Source organism: Globicephala melas, chromosome 4 (assembly GCF_963455315.2).
Source record: "Globicephala melas chromosome 4, mGloMel1.2, whole genome shotgun sequence".
In the NCBI taxonomy this organism is placed as follows: domain Eukaryota; kingdom Metazoa; phylum Chordata; class Mammalia; order Artiodactyla; family Delphinidae; genus Globicephala; species Globicephala melas.
In genome coordinates this window covers 136,979,745-136,999,856 of record NC_083317.1, presented here as the reverse complement: position 1 = coordinate 136,999,856, position 20,112 = coordinate 136,979,745, and the positions used below count along the sequence as shown (strand labels likewise).

Below are 20,112 nucleotides of genomic sequence, written 5' to 3'. Positions count from 1 at the left end.
CCCTGGATAGATATGGAGCGCTCTGACACTGATGGATTCCACAAAACGTCAACTTTTAATTATAGACAGACGCATTAGCTATAGCTAAGTGTTTAATGCACTGTGATGATTCTTTTTTAAAAAAATCATAAACTTAAACAGTTTATTGCTTTAGTATAAGAATGTTGAAATGCAAAATGGCCTTTTCTCAAACATCTTTTAAAGAAGTCTAAGCTCTTGGTGTTGATTTTTTGCAGGGATTTTTTTTTTCCTTCAGCAAGTTGAGATTATTACATGATAAAGCACTTGCCTGATTATTCTTTTTGTTTTTTTTTTAATAATTGGGATTTGTGTTTTACTTTTAAAGCTCTGTGTAGTGAAGTTGTTAAAACATCAACTGTATTCGGGGTCTGCCCTATAAAAATGTATTAAATGTATATGTATCAGAGCTTTGTATTATTTTCTCAGTATTAGTGATAACATAGTATCTTAGAAGGAAACAATGAGTTTGTGAGCATTCTTGACGCCTTTTCCTTATTTCAACTAATTCACTAAATATTTGCTAAAGTTGATTCATTGACTCAAGTAACTATTTGTAATTTTTCATTCAATACATGTATCAGGATTATAAGATCTATTTTAAGAAATTATAATTAGTCATATATTTTACATACTTCAAATATGATTTTTTTTCTGTATTGATGTAAATAAAGGTCTGCCATGAACTCTTGTTTGGGAAATTAAAAAAGAAATTGATACCTTAAGTAGTTATTTCTGTAGTATACATGCTATTGAGTTTATAGAGTGTGTTTATGTTTTTAGTGCATCTTTAATACCTTCCACATCATACAAATACCCTTGTTGTTTTTAATGAAAATAGCATGCAACTTATTTTCGTGATTTTATTTTTATATTTGTTTTTATTTAAACTGCTGTTTAAGGTTTTGATAATATGAAAAAATTATTTATGTCTAATTTCAGCATTTAAAGAATTTCAGTGGTAAGAATGATATAATCCTCCCTAGTGATGTTTTTTCTTAAATGTCATACCTATAAGAAGTACTCATAATGAAATAAGTCAAATTACTCTGCAAGCGCTTTGATAAGTGGATATTTTAAAAGTGAATATATTTTTGTGTTATCAGTATATGAAATATTTTCACCAAAATGTTCTGGTTTATATGCTTATTTTAGAACATAGGTTTTTTTTGTTGTTGTTTTGTTTTTTCCTTAAATGCCTATTTTTCTCTGGACTAGTTCATTAAATATTGAGGTTCTTTTTTTTTAAACCGGTTAAAAAACATTTTAAATTAATTTTATCCTTTATTGTTTGTAGGAATGAGGAGTTACCTTTACTGAAAAGGCTTTTCGTTTATATCCTAGCCAACATTTCTATGACATACAAAGTTATTAGGACTGAATTGATGTTTAAAAGTGCCATTAATTCATTTACCCCAAATGTTCATTAACAATGTAAATGTATGCTGATGTTCTATAAGACAAGGAAGTGACTAATGACTCTTCCAACTAACAACACTTAAAATGAATAGAAACTTTAGATAGCTAATCTTGAAGTAATCAAGACCCTCATTCAGCTTGGCATCTCTGTATGCTCTAAAACAGCTGTCAACTGTTAAAAATATATACAAAACACACATACACGCACGCACATGCAGAAGAAAGATATGTAAATATCTAGTTCTTCAAAGCCGTAAAGGTTACTAACCGTAGTAGGTTTTGTGCATTGTATATGTAAATATTTTATATAAAGCATACATTTCATCTTAGGTTTTCTTTTTGCAGAAAACCGTGTGTTGCATTTTAATGGGGTTGTCATATTTACTTGAAAAATCACCACCTTTTTAGTATGTTGGTTTATTTTAATATATGTCTTTCTTGGGGTTCTCCACGTATTTGTAGCCTTTTACACAACTGAATGACTCATTTTGTAAGTAGTCAGACATTGGACTTAATCAGTGGTTTCCCTGTGTAGAAGTCCTGTTTTTCTGTTTGAGTTTTTAAAATTTCCTGTTGTATATTCCGTAAGTAAACAAATCTTTAATTTCTCAAATCTGAATTTTTAACATTTATAGAAAAACTGTACATTACTGAGTTAAATGATTCTGAGTATTCTGGAAAGGATTAGCAAAAATAGCCACATCATAGGTATGCTAGAGAGAAAATTACATATCATTGGTTTACTTTCATGGATGTTTGAGGAAAGTGGGTAAGGGCAGAAAAAAGAACTGTTTAGATATATATATGCAAAATCTTAGGGCGCATTTTCCATGTGAATTAACTGCTTTAATTTCTTTCTGAAATAGAAAGCAGCATAGAAAGTATGCTGTACTCTATTGCATTTGGTCATATACAAAAATTACCACCTTAAATTCCAAGATCTTTGATCAGAGGGTATTAATTAATAATTGACAAGTTACCTGTAATTCAATTGCAGCCATAAAAAAAAGTAAAACTGTTTTGTTCAGCTACTCATGATTATTCATTCTTAGCATGGAGTTTTCAAGGATTAAATGAAAAAGTAATTATTTTATTTTAAACTGGAAAAAAACAATATCAAGATCTAGGGAAACTTAACCTATTAATAAAATAGTATTCTCTGAATTACTAATTGTTTTCCAATCTTACAAGAGCTTGGAATCTTGCTCATGATGAAAGAACATTTTCCTCTATTAGGTCTCTTTTGAGAATAGCATTTTGTTACATGTAGCCAGAGTTTTTAGCTTCAATTGTATATGCCTTCTTACAGCTTTCATAGTATTCAGATAATTACTTAATGTAATGCCTTTTTATAAAATATCTGTTTCAAAGCTTTCTTTCTAGCTCATGTATAAAATATTCAGTAACCTACTTAAGAAAAATCCAAGACATTCAGAATATCCTGCCTACTCCATTTTTGTCTCTTGTACTTTTTTGTCCCAATCTTCCTTTCTTTCTCTTACTATATCATAGAGTTTTATGACTAGAAGGGGGTGCGTGGCTTTACTGATGAATAAATTGGTGGTAATTCAATTAGTTTACTGAAGTTGATGTGATAAATGACACTGTTCTATTATGATCTTTAGTACGGTTTTTCCAGTTAGTAGAAGTGTCACTGAACTCAGGTTTGGCTGCTCACTGCTCGAAAAGTCAGCACTTGTGTGACAAGTGCTGATTAAGAACGGAAAGGTCACATTAATCAGAGAGCCGGCAATCTGGGGAGAACGCGGACTCCTGTCCCACAGCCAATTCCGAAGATTCTGGTTGGCCATGAAAGTTTTTAAAAGGAAAGAGGGGAAATAATCTCAGTTACTCATTGAGATAGGGGGTCAGATTTGTAGCCATCTCCCATTGTGTGCAGGCTTGTCGACTCCTCTCCGTTTTTTGGAAAGATCCAAAAAATGATCTTTCTTTTTTAAAATTTTTATTGGTGTATGGTTCCTTTACAATATTGTGTTAGTTTATACTGTACAGCAAAGTGAATCAGCTATACGCATACGTATATCCCCTCTTTTTTTGGATTTCCTTCTCATTTAGGTCACCATAGAGCATTGAGCGGTGTGATCTTTCTTTAGATGCTATTTTGTTCACACAGTTTGATTGCGAGATTACTGAAGGGGGAGCTGGGGAAGAGATCCGGTCATCTGTTAATTACTCATTCTTCAATTCTACTTCTTTGATCTATGGAAAGAATCAACAGGTTAGGCAAAGTACTGTGTGATCAAAAAGATTTGAAAGGTGTGCTTGGGCCGGAGGTTAGTTAAAATATAGCCTTGCTAAAGTGACAGGACAAAAGTGGCCTCCTGCAGAGAGCTACTTCCTGCAACAAACTGCCTGCAAAAATTTGCTTACAAATCACCGCTGTCAGACATCATTCCATTTCTGTGGGATTATGGGCGAAGGTCCATCTTCTATAACTTCTTCATGCTGACACAGGGTGCCATATTCTTAGAGTGGAAGATGTCGACATGGGTCTGTAGCATCTCTTTGCTGACAATTTTAGTTGCCTGCTTACATATATGGGGAGAAAAAGCCACGATTATTTTGATGCCCACAAAGATACAGATTATGATGAGCAATAGTGTTAATCCCACTGTCTTAAGGCCAGTTCTTGGAATTGTGCTAGCCATACATTCAGTACTGCTCAAGGTGGAGCAGCTTATGTCATGGCTGCAGTCTGTTCATCATGCAGTTAGCGTTTTCCCTCTGGTGGCAGTTACAGTATCTGTAAAACAACTCAGGAATGTGCATCAGACACTGAAGGATTCTGTGCCTCTATTGTCCTAATCATTGACTTCTTGAGCCTGCTCTTCTGTGACTCAGGGAAGCTTGGGAGACTTCACCTCTTCTGTAAACAAGAGCTAGGGGGTGTGGAGGGGCCTTTGTACTTGGAACAGGGCAGTGGCAGGGCTCTGCTTGGTTTCAGATGCAATCTAGAGCCAAGATGGAGGGATTCGTGGAGAGAGAAGGAGAGGAAGGATGGAGAACAGATGTTTAGGTGCAGTAAGTTCATTTGTTTGATGGCTGAGGGTTCAGTGAAATATCATTGATATTTCTCTTTCTTGATATGTTAGGGTGAGATAATTTGCTGATAGTGAGTGACAGAATGAAGCATTTGAAGATTTATGGAGAGCAACAAAGGTTAGATTGAGTTGAAAAAGAATATATAATCTTGGGGGCCAAGGTGATATTAGACATCATAATTTATAGGTGATACAAGCTTATAAACGTGTGTGATTATGTCTAGCAGAATTCAGCACCTAGGATTTAGCCACAATCAAAAGCAGGCAGTGGTTGGACTTACCTGGTGGCATGGTGGTTAAGAATCCACCTGCCAATGCAGCGGACACGGGTTCGATCCCTGGTCTGGGAAGATCCCACATGCCGTGGGGCAACTAAGCCTGAGTGCCACAACTACTGAGCCTGCATGCTGCAACTACTGAACCCCGTGTGCCCTAGAGCCTGCGTGCCGCAACTGCTGAGCCTGCATGCTGCAAAACCTGCACGCCCTAGAGCCCAACTGCCGCAATTACTGAGCCTGCATGCTGCAACTACTGAAGCCTGTGTGCCCTAGAGCCCATGTGCCGCAACTACTGAGCCTGCGTGCTGCAACTACTGCAGCCCGCACGCCTAGAGCCCGTGTTCCGCAGCAAGAGAATCCACAGCAATGAGAAGCCCACGCACCGCAATGAAGAGTAGCCTCCACTCACCACAACTAGAGAAAGCCTGCACAGCAACGAAGACCCAACACAGCTAAAAATAGATAGTAATAGAAAAAAAAGCAGGCAGTAGTTTTGTCAGGGGAGTATAGGTAGACAGTAGACAAGGAAGTTGATGGCAGAAGAATTCATTGATAGTTTGAGAATATAAAGAAGTTTGCTGTTATGGAAGGGGCTTATAAGAGGGCAGAGTAGAAAGTTTTGGAAGGGATTGAGTTAGGAGAGATGAAGCATAGAGTAGCATGGTGATGGGAGTCATAAAGGGGACATGGGAACAGTATGTAAGTCTTTGATAACTATGTTAATTCGTTGGAACATGGTCTAGTGGTATCCAATAAACCAGCTCAGTACCTTCATTAGCTCTGTGTAATAAATTGGATCTACGTCGATTTGAATAGGTTTTGGTTTGAAATCTTTTTTTTTTTTTAATTTTAAACACTTTATTTTTTTAGAGCAGTTTTAGGTTCACAGCAAAATTAAGAGGAAGGTACAGATTTCCCATATATCCTCTGGTTCCCATATAGGCACAGCCTCCCCATTATCTGTATCTCCCACCAGAGTGGTACATTTGTGACAACTGATGAGCCTACACTGACACATGATAATCACCCAAACTCTGTAGTTTACATTAGGATTCACTCTTGGTGGTGGACGTTCTATGAGTTGGGACGAATGTATAATGACATGTACCTGTCACTATAGTGTCATACAGAGTATTTTCCCAAAATTCTCTGTGCTCTGCCTGTTCATCTTCCCCATCCCATGCCCCTCAACCCCTGGCAACCACTGATCTTTTTACTGTCTGTGTCGTTTTGTAAAAAGTATCATCTTAATGAAAAATTCTCTCTACATATGGAGGAAAATGGCAGTTTAGATAGATGAAAAACTGTAAGGCTATTAAGTCATTAAGGAAAATGGTGGCTTTGTTGAAGATGAAGATTGTTAAATAAATGGTAGAGCAACTTGGAAGTTCTTAAATTACAGTAAAAAGGATTTTTTTTAAATGGATGTTTTTTAAAATGTCTCCTTAAAGACGGATTTTGTTACGTGGTGTGACAATAGGTAGAAGTTACATCAAAGAGCAGAGAACATGCCATGCCCTGTTCCTCTAAATTACACTGTCCGAAAGAAAGTGGGAAATGAGAGACTTCAGTCTGAAATGCCATGAGTTAGAGATCTGAAAGTCATCCTCCAGAGATATCAGTTCACAGTATGAGACAGGTAAGAAATTCAAAGAAAGAGAAAAGAACTGAGGATTGATTGGTCAGAATTCTCCATGCTTAGAAATTGGATAGAGAGAGCAGTATTTTAAAACAGTCAAAGTTGGGGAAAGATAAAGGAGGGTCAAAATTAAAGAAGCTACAGAGCTTCCAAGAGAGCTTCCAAGTAGGTCCAAGGTGGTCACTGCTTCAGAATTCCATACGTTAAAGACTATAAAAGGAGAAAAATCTATGATTCGGTGATGGGAAGAGTACTGATGATCTGTAATTAGTGGTAAGGCATTTTCAAGATATCACTCACTAGCTGACTTGAGTAGATGGAATTAACATGAAAAGGCAGTGGTGAAATATCAGTCGTAAACATTTAAATGGCGAGGGAGTTTCAAGTTACTCTTTAATGTTAGATTTAGATGACTATATATGGATTTTATGTATTCGTGCTCTCACAGTGGATTGAGATTTAGCAAGTTAGACATTTTAATGGTAGCAATGAAACTCACTGTTGGTAAAATGTACTCTTGAAATAAAAAAAAAAAGTCTTCTGGTCTGAATTCTGATCTTTTTTTATTGTGTTGCCTATTTCTCATTAATTGAATCCAGTTTTTAGTTTTATTTGAAGTTTTCTGTTGGTGTGGCAATTCCTAGTATTTACTTAATGGAGAGGCCCCTTTTCAGTTCCTTTAGAGTTGGGGTTGTGTGAAGAGTTATTTTAGTTGTACTGGGATTTTTTTCATTTCCCATGTCTTTAGGAGCAAAGGAGACCTCACTGCTTGCTCTGGTGGCAGACAGAAACAGTAGCCCTGCAAGAGCTGTCACCACTACCCCCTTGGGCAAAGTTATCTGCAAAGGAATATCCATACCTTGAGATATTTTTTCCACCATGCTTAGTCAGCCTTATAATATTCTTGGATCACCAAAAATGAGAAGCTGTGTGATGGTGGTTTGTTTGGGTTGGGTCTAGGCATAACTGAGCTATAGAGGTGATGTAGAGTGACAGTATTATCTTAAAACCTTAGAAAAACATAAACCCATTTAGGTGCAGTGACATACAGTGGATTTCTTATCAAAGATGTATATTAGTTGTTTTCTGCTAGTGCATCAGTAGGGCCAGAAAGGACAGCAGAACAGAGTATGACTGATTTTGACCAAGCTTAGAACACTGCTATCAATTTGAATCTTTAATTAGACTTGTGAATAGATCTGTTTTGTTGAACTTACAGATTTTCGATCAGACATGTTGGCATGATGGTTAAGAAATTTCAGTCACACTTAATAACTGAATAGAGACCATAAAGGCACGTATATTTAATCACAGTAGGGGGCTGTGGGTCACAGACCTGACGTTTATTCATTCATTCAAAAATATTCATTGATCATCTAGTATCTGGGGATAGGCTATTAAACAAATAGTCCAGGTGCTCTCTTTCAATGAAATTCACATTTTAGCATGAGAGAGACAGCAAAAAAAAAAAAAAAAAAAAAAAAGGAAAAGTACAAAAATGAGGAAAAAAATAGCAGAGAATGATAAAGGCTAGGTAAGAATCAAGATAAGGTAGTGTTACAATGAGCGTCTGTGTGCGTACTTTAGATTGTCAGGGAAGATCTCTCTGACAAGGTGATACGTCAGTTGCATGTGAATGACAGACGAGCCAGGCACGCAAAGGTGGTGACAGAAAGAGGGAGACAGATGGACAGACAGATAGGCAGAATGAAAGAAACACCAGTCTAGAAAAAGGAAAGAGTTCATACGGAGGAAGTTCCTAGGATAGGAATAGGCTCATCCTATTCAAGGAACTGAAGGAAGATCACGGTGGCTGGAGCATTGTGGGTGACATGGAATGGCACAGGATGGGCCTAGCAGGCAGGGGCCAAATGCTGGGGATTTTGTAAGCCAGTGTAGATTGTATTTTAAAGACTGAGAGTTATTTAGCATCTATGTTGTTATCAGAGAAGGTGATATGTCAGTTACATGGAAGTGACATGTAACTCTCTTGTGCTATTAAGTTTCTTCTCAAGAATGAGGGCCATAACTATTTTTTACTATGTATCCTTATGACTTGATATACTAAGCATTTAATAAGTAACATCTGATTTACATAGAGTTGGAGTATTTTAACGTTTATTTTCGTATTGCAGTCCTCTATACCAATCTTTGTTTCCTCACTCCAATTTTTTTCAATATTTTAACTCTTTGTAATGATGAAGTAATTTCTGTTTAACCTGACATAAAGAATGTCCTAAAATTAACCATTTATCTAAAGATCAGTTACTTCTATGTGGTCTGTTTTATGCCCTGCTACCAATATTAAAATAGTAATGATAAATGCAGTCTGGTAAGACCTTTTCTGCTTGACCCATTGTGTGTACATGTGTGTAGGAGACTTTGGGGTGGGGGGGGAGTCCATATAATCATTATTTTTCTTTTGCTGATGTGATGGAAAATTTGCTCCTTTAGGACATATTAGAACAATATATTTAATGCTCTTCAATTTAATTAGCTAGTATCACAATTAATACAATTAAGGTCACTTGAAATGAAACTGTTAAATTGAGTAATTTACTTTAACAATGTCAATGTGTTCTCACAATTACATTTGCTTTAATTAGTGTACAAGCTATTATTTAATAGCATACCTCACATAGAAAAATGTAATAATGCATTCTTGGCTCCTTGTAGCAGAAAGAAAGAAACTTTTAATGGACCGAGTGATTTTGTGGAATTGCTACTAGATATAAAGTGATGGAAGGGAAAGTACAAAGCCAGAAAGCAAAGTGTGCAAGAGTGTAAATAAAACAAATACCTTTGGGGCACTTACCAATATGTATATATCCTATTTATCATTGTGTAAATAGTATCGGAAACTTTTAATTACCATTTAAAAATAAGAGAACATAGATCCTCGAAAATTTTAAGTGTTCAGTTTTATCTGGTTTTTGCTTAATACTGCAATAATGTTCCACTTTTTTGAATATCATAAAATAGTTAAAATCATTAATAGTTAAATTACTATTATTATCATCATTATTATAAGTTAATTAATAGTTAAAATAATTAGTCACGCTAATAGAGAGGAACAGAATGGTGTGGCGTATAGGAAAGGTAGGAAGCAAAAATGTTTTAATTCTCAGTTCGGCTTTTGTTTTCTATTTTTTTTTGAATTTTATTTTATTTATTTTTTTATACAGCAGGTTCTTATTAGTTATCCGTTTTATACATATTAGTATATACATGTCAATCCCAGTCTCCCAATTCATTACACAGCTACCTGCCCCCTGCCACTTTCCCCCCTTGGTGTCCATACGTTTGCTCTCTACATCTGTGTTTCTATTCCTGCCCATTTCTTACCCAAGAGTTCACTTTTATAGCCAATGAAAAAAAGCTCTTCATCTACCCGGCCTACTCTATACATTGAGATCAGAAGATCCAGGGAGGAATAAATGGTTATGTTTCTGTTTCTAGATATGCAGAGTAAGCAGAAGGAGATGGATGGTCAACCCAGTCATAATAAGATCTGCAGTTCTCCATAAACACAAGAGCAAGATTTACTGTCATGTAATCAAGTGGTGATTTTATGTGGAAGGGAGATAAATGCAATCCAGATAGTTCAATACTGTAATTTAAAAAATTAGTTTGACAGTCTTTTTGCCTAATTTGATTGATTTGAGTTTCTACTGTTTTTATCTTCTTTCCTTTCCTTCTTTCGTTAATGACAAAAATTCTTAAAGCTGGGAGTAAAAAAAACCGGCAGAAGAGTAATTAGGTAGTAAATATTTAAATGTCAAATGCAAGAAGCTTAGCGAATCTAGACTTTGAAAAATTAACTATATCTCACATTTCTAGGAAAGAGGTTCATAGGAGTATATTTAGTTTTTCAGTGCTCGTGAATGTTTACGCAGCAATCCGTCATTGGCTCTCCTTTTGCGCCCTAAATTCTGAATTCAGTCTATCAGGGTGTTCATAGGTCAGATGAGTCAGAATAGAGTCATTTACTAGAACAGTCTACTTAGCAATAGTAGAAAATTAGCTTAGGTGATTCTTTAAATAGCATTTTGAGTTTTGCATGGGTAAACTACTGCTTTTATTAGCTGCTACATATACTACAGCAAGCAGTTCTCATTTGGCCCTCATCTGATTCTTATTATACCTCGTCTCTAAATTCCATCTTGACTTTTAAATATATTTGTCTATTGATTCCTTAGCCTATATTATAGAATATTAGAAGAGTAACCAGAATCTGATTATTTAAATACTTGTTCTTTAAAATGTAACAGATTTTAAAATAAGACATTGATTTGCTTTCTCAAAGAAGGCCAAATGCAAGAAGTTAATTGCTCTCTTCCAAATCTTGCCTGTATGTTGTCTTCATTCTTAGTTCTCTATCTTGTAAGTAAGAAATTGCCCCGATGTTTTTTTTTTTTTTGCCATGCCATGAGGATCTTAGTTCCCTGACCAGGGATTGAACCTGGGCCATGGCAGTGAAAATGCCAAGTCCTAACCACTGGGCCGCCAATGAATTCCCCCCAACCTTCTTGAAACAACATAATATGCCCTTAAAGTGTTTATTTTATGTTAGGTCTGAAGATTAATTCACTGCATGTCAGGGTTATAAGCAACTCAGAAGTGCCTTTATGAGCAGCCTGCGTTTTTTTTTTGTTGTTGTTTTTTCTTTTTGTTTGTTTGTTTTTTGGATTAAGTGAAGTTTTAAAGAAAGTTCTAAAAAGACTTCACAACCTGGTCTCTGCTTGTTCAATCACTTTCCAGTGTGACTACACAGGATTTCTCTATTAAAGTCCAAGACCAACCCAGAATAGACAATACAACATTGAAGGAGAACAAAATTCGAAGACTGACAATATCTGACTTCAGACTAGAGAGCCCAGAAATAGACCCATGCAAATATAGTTTTAAGTGATACTGACAAAGGAGCAAAGGCAATTCACTGGAAAAAGGGATAGTTTTCAACAAATGGAGCTGGACCAGTTAGATATCTCCATGGGGGTGGGGGGGAAGAAATCTAGACGTTGATTTTATGCCTTTCAAAAATAATTAACTCAAAATGGATCATCAACCTAAATGTAAAATGCAAAACTATAAAATTTCCAGAAGATGACATAGGAGAAAATCTTCATGACCTTGGGTTTGGTGATAACATTTTAGTTTCAAAACCAAAAAGCATGATCAGTGAAAGAAAAAATTGGTAAGTTGGATTTCACTAGAATTAAAACTATAAGGGAATGAAAGACAAGCCAGAGACTGGGAGAAAAATCTTTATAAAAATTATCTGATAAAAGACTGGTATCTAAGATATACAAAGAACTGTAATAACCCAGGAATAAGAAAACAACCCAGTCAGTTAAAAAATGAGCAAAATACGTGAGCAGAAATTTTACCAAACAAGATACACAGATAAGCATAGGAGAAGATGCTCAACGTCATAGGTCATCAGGAAATTGCAAATTAAAATGAGATACCACTACACATCTGTTGGGCTGACTAAGATCCAGGACACGAGGCCAAATGCCAGTGAGGATGTGGAGCCAGCAGGAGCCCCCGTTCACTGCTAGTGAGCATACAGATTGGTGCAGCCACTTGGTAAGACAGTTTGACTTCTTCTTACGAAGCTGAACGTACTCTTACCATGTGATCCGCAGTTGCACTCCTTGGTGTTTGCCCAAATGAATTGAAAACTTAAGTCTAAACGTAAACTAGCACACAGTGTTCATAGCAGTTTTATTCGTAATTGCCAAAACTTGGAAGCAACCAAGATGACCTTCAATAGGTGAATGGATAAGCAAAGTGATATCTATATACAGTGGAATTGTATATACGTATTCAGTGATAAAAATAAATGAGCTATTAGGTCACAGAAGAACAAGGAGAAACCTTAGATGCATATTACTAAGTGAAAGAAGCCAATCTGTAAAGGTTATTATATACTGTATGATTCCAACTATATAACATTCTGGAAGAGGCAACACTATGAAGACAGTAAAAAGGTCAGGGGTTGCCAGGGGTGAGGGTGGAGGGAGGGATGAATAGGTAGAGCACAGAGGATCTTTAGGGCACTGACACTGTTCTGTATGATACTGTAATTGTGGATACACGTCATTAGACATTTGTCAAAACCCCTACAATGTACAGCACAAAGAGTAAATCCTAATGTAAATTATAAACTTTAGTTAATAATATTGTATCACCATTGATGCATCAGTGTAACAAATGTACCACATTAATGCAAGATGTGAATACTAGGGGAAGCTATGAATGTGAGGGATGGGGAATATGTAGGAACTCTGTACTTTCTGCTCAGTTTTTTTTTTTAACCCAAAACAACTCTCAAAATAAGATTTATTAATTAAAAATAAAAGATACTAGGGTTCCTCATCCACTGATTTTTACTTTTTTTCGAGTGGCACCGTACATTTCCCCTTCATTCATCATGCCAGTTTAATATAAAACACCTGCTTAGTTTATTTGAAATATACAGAATACTCAAGACTAGGGGTTCTTGAAAGGACACATTATTTTTTTAAAAGTGTGCTACACTCCCTGCTTACAACATCTCTCGAACCTTTTTAGTTTATAGTAGTTCTCTGTCTCACTCATGAAACAGGCCAAATCCTCTTGTGATCTAATATTTGGGTGGATAGTCTTTCCCATCAACATTACCTACTACTGATCTAATCCTTCATATAACTTTATTTATTTATTTATTCATTCATCCGTTCATTCATTCATTTATAATCGACAAATATTTATTATACTTTCAGTGAGTAAGAGTTTATACAAATGGGATCATGGCATTATCACAGGGGCAGTAGAGAAAGTATGCTTATTTGTAATAGAATTTTAAGTGAGTGTGTTATTCAATTATATTCCTCTAACATGGGCAAAATCAAGTGTCCAGAAAAACCAGTTTATATGATCTCAGTTTTGCAGTGTCATAGCATTTGGGCCAGTTTCAACAGGCAATGAGCAAAGAGTTGGACTCTTCATGAAAATAATATAAAAAAGGAAAAGTAAAAATGTCATTTTTTCCTTCCCAGTGAAAGTTACTTAACTCTTCTGATTTTTTATATACTTTATGAAATCAAAGTAACATGCATTAAGCGCAGCTTTGTCCCATGCAAGGTACTGCAGGGGAAGCAAAAACCTTTGAGCTTAGAACTACATCAGATAATCAGAGAACAGTTAAAACTAGACTTGGATAGATAATCAGTCATCTAACATTTTTTTAAAAGCATTCTCTCTTTAATTAATGAGCAAAGCCCTTTTTTGTATGACCAGTCCTTGGCTCTGGATTGGAAATATTTTCATAATCATTTGAACATTAACTCAGCCATACTTTTGGAGTTTTTCTTTGATTTTGAATAGGGTGGTTACTTATAATTGACAAGGTAAAAGAGAAATCTTGATATACCTGTCAGATGTGAATCTGAGGTCAGTTTTTATACTAGATTATTTTTCAGAACTGAGGTTGTCAAATTTTTTTCTTAAAGGGCCGGATAGTAAATACTTCAGGTTTGCAGGCCATGCCATTTCAGCCTGAGAGCAGTCAGAAACAGTATGTAAACAAATGCCTGGGAATGTGTTTCAATAAAACATTACCTAACAGGAGGTTGACCAGTTTGGCCTATGGGCTGTAATTTGTTGACCCTTGTTTTAGAATAACTATTACTATGTTATTAAAATAAATGTATATAATGGAAGTGAGACAGAGAGTGGTAGGATGTTATTTTTTCCAAAATTTTCCGCAAATAGAGTATCCTAAAAACAGTTTCATAGCATTGGGACTGGTAAACCAAAAGTTTCTTCACATGAATTTAGAGGAGGCTCCTGTCAAAGAGACTCTTTTATTCTGACTCCTTAATATACTTACTGAATTTAGCTGGATTGCAACTATGCTTAGTGTAAAGAAATACACTGATTTTCATATGTTGATCTTGTATCCTGCAACTTTGCTGAATTCATTTATTAGCTAGTGTTTTTGTGTGTGTGGATTCTTTACTATTTTCTCTATATCAGGTCATGTCAGCTTCTAATAGTGATTTTTTTTACTCCTCCCTTTTCAATTTGAATAGCTTTTGTTTTTCTTGCCTAATTACACTGGCTAGAACTTCTAGTGAAGTGCTGAATAGAACTGGTGTCTCGTTTGTGATTTTGGGAAGAAAGCTTTCAGTCTTTCACCATTGACTGATGTTAGATATGAGTTTTTCATAAATGCCCTTTTTTATGTTGAGAAAGTTCCCTTCCGTTCCTAGTTTGTTCAGTGTTTTTAATCAAGAAAGGATGTTGGATTTTGTCAGATGCTTTTTCTGCATTGAGATGATCATGTTGTTTTTTCCTTCATTTTATGAATATGGTGTGTTACATTGATTGATATTCATATACTTGAGCCATCTTTGCATTCCTGGGGTAAACCCCGCTTGGTCATGATGTTTAATTTCTTAAAATGCAGCTGGATTCAGTCTGCTATTATTTTGTTGAGAATTTATTTTTGTAGCTATATTGATATGGGATATTGGTCTATAGTTTTCCTGTAATATCCTTATCTGGCTTGGTATCAGGGTAATGCTGGCTTTGTAGGTAAGTGCTCCCTCCTAGTTTTTAGAAGAGTTTGAGAAGGATTGGTATTAATTATTATTAATATTTGGTAGAATTACTAGTGAAGCCATCTGGTCCTAGACTTTTTGTTGGGAGTTTTTTAATTATTTACCCAATCTCTTTACTTCTTACAGGTCTGTTCAGATTTTCTTTTTCTTCTTGATGCAGTTTTGGCAATTTGTGTGTTTCTAGGAATCTGTCCATTTCATTTAGATTATCAAATTTGTCAGTGAACGGTTGTTTGTAGTATTTTGTATAATCCTATTTGTTTCTGTAAGATCTGTAGTAAAGTCCCCACTTTCATTTCTTATTTTAGTAAAGTGTTTTTTTTCCCCCATGTCGGTCTAGCTAGAGGTTTGTCAATTTTGTTCTTTTCATGGAACCTACTTTCTGTTTCATTGATTCTCTATTGTTTTTCTATTTTCTGTTTTATTTATCTCTGCTCTGTTCTTCTCCTTGTTCTTTTTTCTTCCCCTTAGACTAAATAATCTCATTGGACATATTCGACTGCGCTGATTTCTTCTGCGTGCTCAAATCTGCTGTTGAATGCCTCCAGTGGATTTTAATTTTATTTGTTGTAATTTTCAGCTACAGAATTGCTATTTTGTTTCTGTTTGTAATAGCTATCTTTTTTTTTTTTTTTTTTTTAATGGTACTTGGGCCTCTCACTGTTGTGGCCTCTCTCGTTGAGCCTCCGGACGTGCAGGCTCAGCGGCCATGGCTCACGGGTCCAGCCGCTCCGCGACATGTGGGATCTTCCCAGACCGGGGCACAAACCCGTGTCCCCTGCATTGGCAGGCTGACTCTCAACCACTGTGCCACCAGGGAAGCCCGTAATATCTATCTTTTTATTGATATAGTTTGTTTAGACATTGTTCCCCTGGTGTTCTTTAGTTCTTTGTTCATGGTTTCCTTTATCTGTTTGAACATATTTGTGACAGTTGGTTTAAAGTCTTTGTCTAGTAAGTGCAATGCCTGGGCTTCCTCAGGGACGTTTCCTGTTAATTTTTTTTCTGTGAATGGGCCATACTTTCTTGTTTCTTTGCATTGTTTCTTGTCTCTCTTAATTTTTTGTTGAAAACTGGATTATTTTGAATATTATAGTGTGCCAACTTTGGAAATTAGATTCTTCCCCTCCTCCTTGGGGTATGTTGTTTCTGGTAGTTGTGGGTTGTTATTGTTTTAGTGTCTTTTATAAACTATTATAAAGTCTGTGTGTGTACAAATAAATATATATAAAGTCTTTGTTGTGTATAACCATTGAAGTCTCTGCTCTGTCTGGTCTGTTACATCAGTGGTCAGCTACCGTTTTGCCAGAGTTTCCTTAAATGCCAGGAGCCAGGAAAAGAAGAAGGAAACAGCGCTGTCTTAGACTTTGTGTGTTGGGTCTGTGTTAAGGCAGGCGCACCCTCATTGCTTGACCAGGCTACTTACAGCCTTGCCTTAGCCTTTACGTCCTGCTTGTGTGAACCATGAAGTTCAGTCAGGAGTGAACGTTTAGGGTCTTTTCAGGCCCTTTCTGAGTGTGTGTCTCACGCTCTCGATTCCCTTGTATACAGGTAACTTTTAAAACCCCTCACTCCACCACATACCTCCTTTCCCAACCTTTTCCTTCCCAGGCTACTTGGTTTGTCTATTATTTGTCGTGACTGTTATTTCTAGCACTAGCCTGCCGTAGCCAATAGTTTTGGCTTTCACTGCTTTTAGCAAATGCTACCAGGGAAGCTGCCCCAGCCCTGGGATCACTAGAATTGGCCAGACAAAGGCAGGTGTTTGCACTGGTTCTTCAGGGAGCGCCCAGACAGGTTGAAACATTCAGCTACGTTTCATACTGAACAAAGTCCGTAGCTCACTCTGGCTTAGCAACCTGCTGCAGGCTCCCACCATGCAGCAGCTTCTTTATTCATTCATCTTTCCCGTTTGTTATCAGTTTTGAACTAGATTTCAGAGTTCTGCAAAAACTAATTCTTAACAGTTTTTGCCAGCTTACTAGTTGCTTTTGTGGAGGGATGGAGCTCTGGATTTCCCTGCTCTGCCATTTTTCAGAGTAACTGCTACTACTGTACTATGAAGAGATTTTCATAATGATAATTTCAAAAATCTTGTCTTTTAAAATAATTGAGTGTGGAGAGACAGCAGTAAAACTGTCAGTAATGTTTTCAGATGTGCACAGAAGAATCACAAACCTCACAATACCTTTTAAAAAGGTAAGCATGTTTCTTCAATACCAGAAGCACTTAGTATTAATAAATCCTATATAGTGATTTACTTTATTTTCCTTCATTATTAAAAGGTGGTAGGGATAATAGTATCATACTTTAAAATTTCTCAGGGTTGATTTATATACTTTAATATAACTTCCAATTTTTTATGTTGTTCATATTTCTTTTCAGTAATTTCGTGTTGCTGTCCACAGTCATTTTTCAAGTGTGAAGAACTGACTATATTATTCTCTTTGATTTTGTTAAGGAGATTCAGTTGGGTTAATGTGGGTGCCTCATTCCTCTCCCTCTTCTGTTCCTGTGAGTACAGAGACCCTATCTTGGATCCTGTCAGTTCACTCTGGGGAAGATTAATTTAGCCTATAGTAGGTTATATATCCAGTGTTACTGGTTATCCTAGTTACAAAAGAAACCCCAGGGTGCTTACAGTAGCACAAGGGTTATCCAAACCAGGAGTGAGACTTTCTCTCAGCTATTGAGTTTCTGATAAATTTGTTCCTGAAGTTTTAGTTCTACTCACAACATAGTAAAACCTAAGTTATGTTATCTTTTGATAGGGCCTTATGATTAAGTTTGTCCTGATTATGACATCAGGAGTATGACAGGTTTCATACTGGGAAATAGTATTACATGCCATATTGTGTTGAAAAGTCCTTCTGTTTGTGTCCTTAAATATGAAACACGAAATCGTTGTAGCCTTGCTTCCTTTTGAGGTAGTTGTCTTAACCTTACCCAGCTTTTTATTGCTGGACTCACTTTCTATCCTGTAATTTCCTCATGCTCAGCTGGTCTTCAGTTATGATGCTTCATCCTCAGTGCTCTAGTATGGGAACCTCTTTTTTCCTTAAACCTGGGTGGATTCATGATAATAAAGCTTCAACACAAGGGTAAAAGTCAGTGCTCTTTTTCTATCTGAAAGCAGCTTTGTAAGTCCATACACGACAAACGATTCACAAGTTAACATTAGGAACGAAGAGGAGACTCTTTTTTTTTTTTTTAACATCTTTATTGGAGTATAATTGCTTTACAATGGTGTGTTAGTTTCTGCTTTATCACAAAGTAAATCAGTTATACATATACATATGTTCCCATATCTCTTCCCTCTTGTGTCTCTCTCCCTCCCACCCTCCCTATCCCACCCCTCCAGGCGGTCACAAAGCACCGAGCTGATCTCCCTGTGCTATGCGGCTGCTTCCCACTAGCTATCTATTTTATGTTTGGTAGTATATATATGTCCATGCCACTCTCTCACTTTGTCACAACTTACCCTTCCCCCTCCCCGTATCCTCAAGTCCATTCTCTAGTAGGCCTGTGTCTTTATTCCCGTCTTACCCCTAGGTTCTTCATGACCTTTTTTTTTTTTTTCTTAAATTCCATATATATGTGTTAGCATACGGTATTTGTTTTTCTTTCTCTGACTTACTTCACTCTGTATGACAGACTCTAGGTCCATCCACCTCACTACAAATAACTCAATTTTGTTTCTTTTTATGGCTGAGTAATATTCCATTGTATATATGTGCCACATCTTCTTTATCCATTCATCTGATGATGGACACTTAGGTTGCTTCCATCTCCTGGCTATTGTAAATAGAGCTGCAATGAACGTTTTGGTACATGACTCTTTTTGAATTATGCTTTTCTCAGGGTATACGCCCAGTAGTGGGATTGCTGTGTCGTATGGTAGTTCTATTTGTAGTTTTTTAAGGACCCTCCATATAATGAAACTTAAAAGCTTTTGCACAGCAAAGGAAACCATAAACAAGACCAAAAGACAACCCTCACAATGGGAGAAAATATTTGCAAATGAAGCAACTGACAAAGGGTTAATCTCCAAAATTTACAAGCAGCTCAGTATCAAAAAAACAAACAACCCAGTCCAAAAACGGGCAGAAGACCTAAATAGACATTTCTCCAAGGAAGATACACAGACTGCCAACAAACACATGAAAGAATACTCAACATCGTTAATCATTAGAGAAATGCAAATCAAAACTACAATGAGATATCATCTCACACCGGTCAGAATGGCCATCATCAAAAAATCTAGAAACAATAAATGCTGGAGAAGGTGTGGAGAAAAGGGAACACTCTTGCACTGCCAGTGGGAATGTAAATTGAAGAGGAAACTCTTCAGTGTGGTTCTTTTGATGCTTGGCCAGTTATCTCCAAGATCTTTGCCTAATAAGGCCATTTTCTGAAATCAGTTGTCTGATAGTTCTTGAGGAAAGGTTTTGAAGATACAATTACGGCTGTTTTCTTGAAGTCATCATATTCAGGCAGCTCTGTTTAATAGTTAATGTAATGTTATTTAAAAAATGTATGTTGTATCGGTCAAAACGAGCTGTAGACAGTATGTAGTTTTCAGTCGTTCTGAGGTTAAATTATTTTTTGCAGCTGTCAGGCATAATATTTTAATAGTCCTTTATGTACATTTAATTACTGCAAGTAACTTAGTAACAAGATAAAAATAAGTCTTTTGTTAATCAAACTTCACACAAAAATGTAGTAATTAAACATTTGACACATTTTTATACCTTCTACTCTTGATGGTTTCAGTATGGGATTAATTTGATACATGTGAACACTGTTAACTATACAATTCATACATGGATGTGTACAATTCATACATGAGTTTTGAAATTATTTGTATACACATCAATGAGATATTTTATATTGCACTTAAAAGCTTAGTGTGAAAATCTACTTATGAACAGGTCAGAACTGAACAGAAATTCTGTTCAGTAACTGGATTGGCCAGTTAAATGTAAAGTTTTGAGTTTTCTGTCCAAGCCCCCCCCCAAAAAAAGTAATTGATTCGAGCCATTTCATCTTATTGCTAAGGCAGTGTAATTTAGGTTTCATTTAAA

At 36.1% G+C, this 20,112-nt stretch overlaps 1 protein-coding gene across 6 annotated transcripts in view; it reads left to right on the top strand.

Annotated features, from left to right (window-relative positions):
• Nucleotides 1-20,112, top strand: part of TBC1D5 (TBC1 domain family member 5) — a 546,696-nt gene that overhangs the window by 212,444 nt on the left and 314,140 nt on the right. The gene's annotated exons all lie outside the window — the stretch shown is intronic.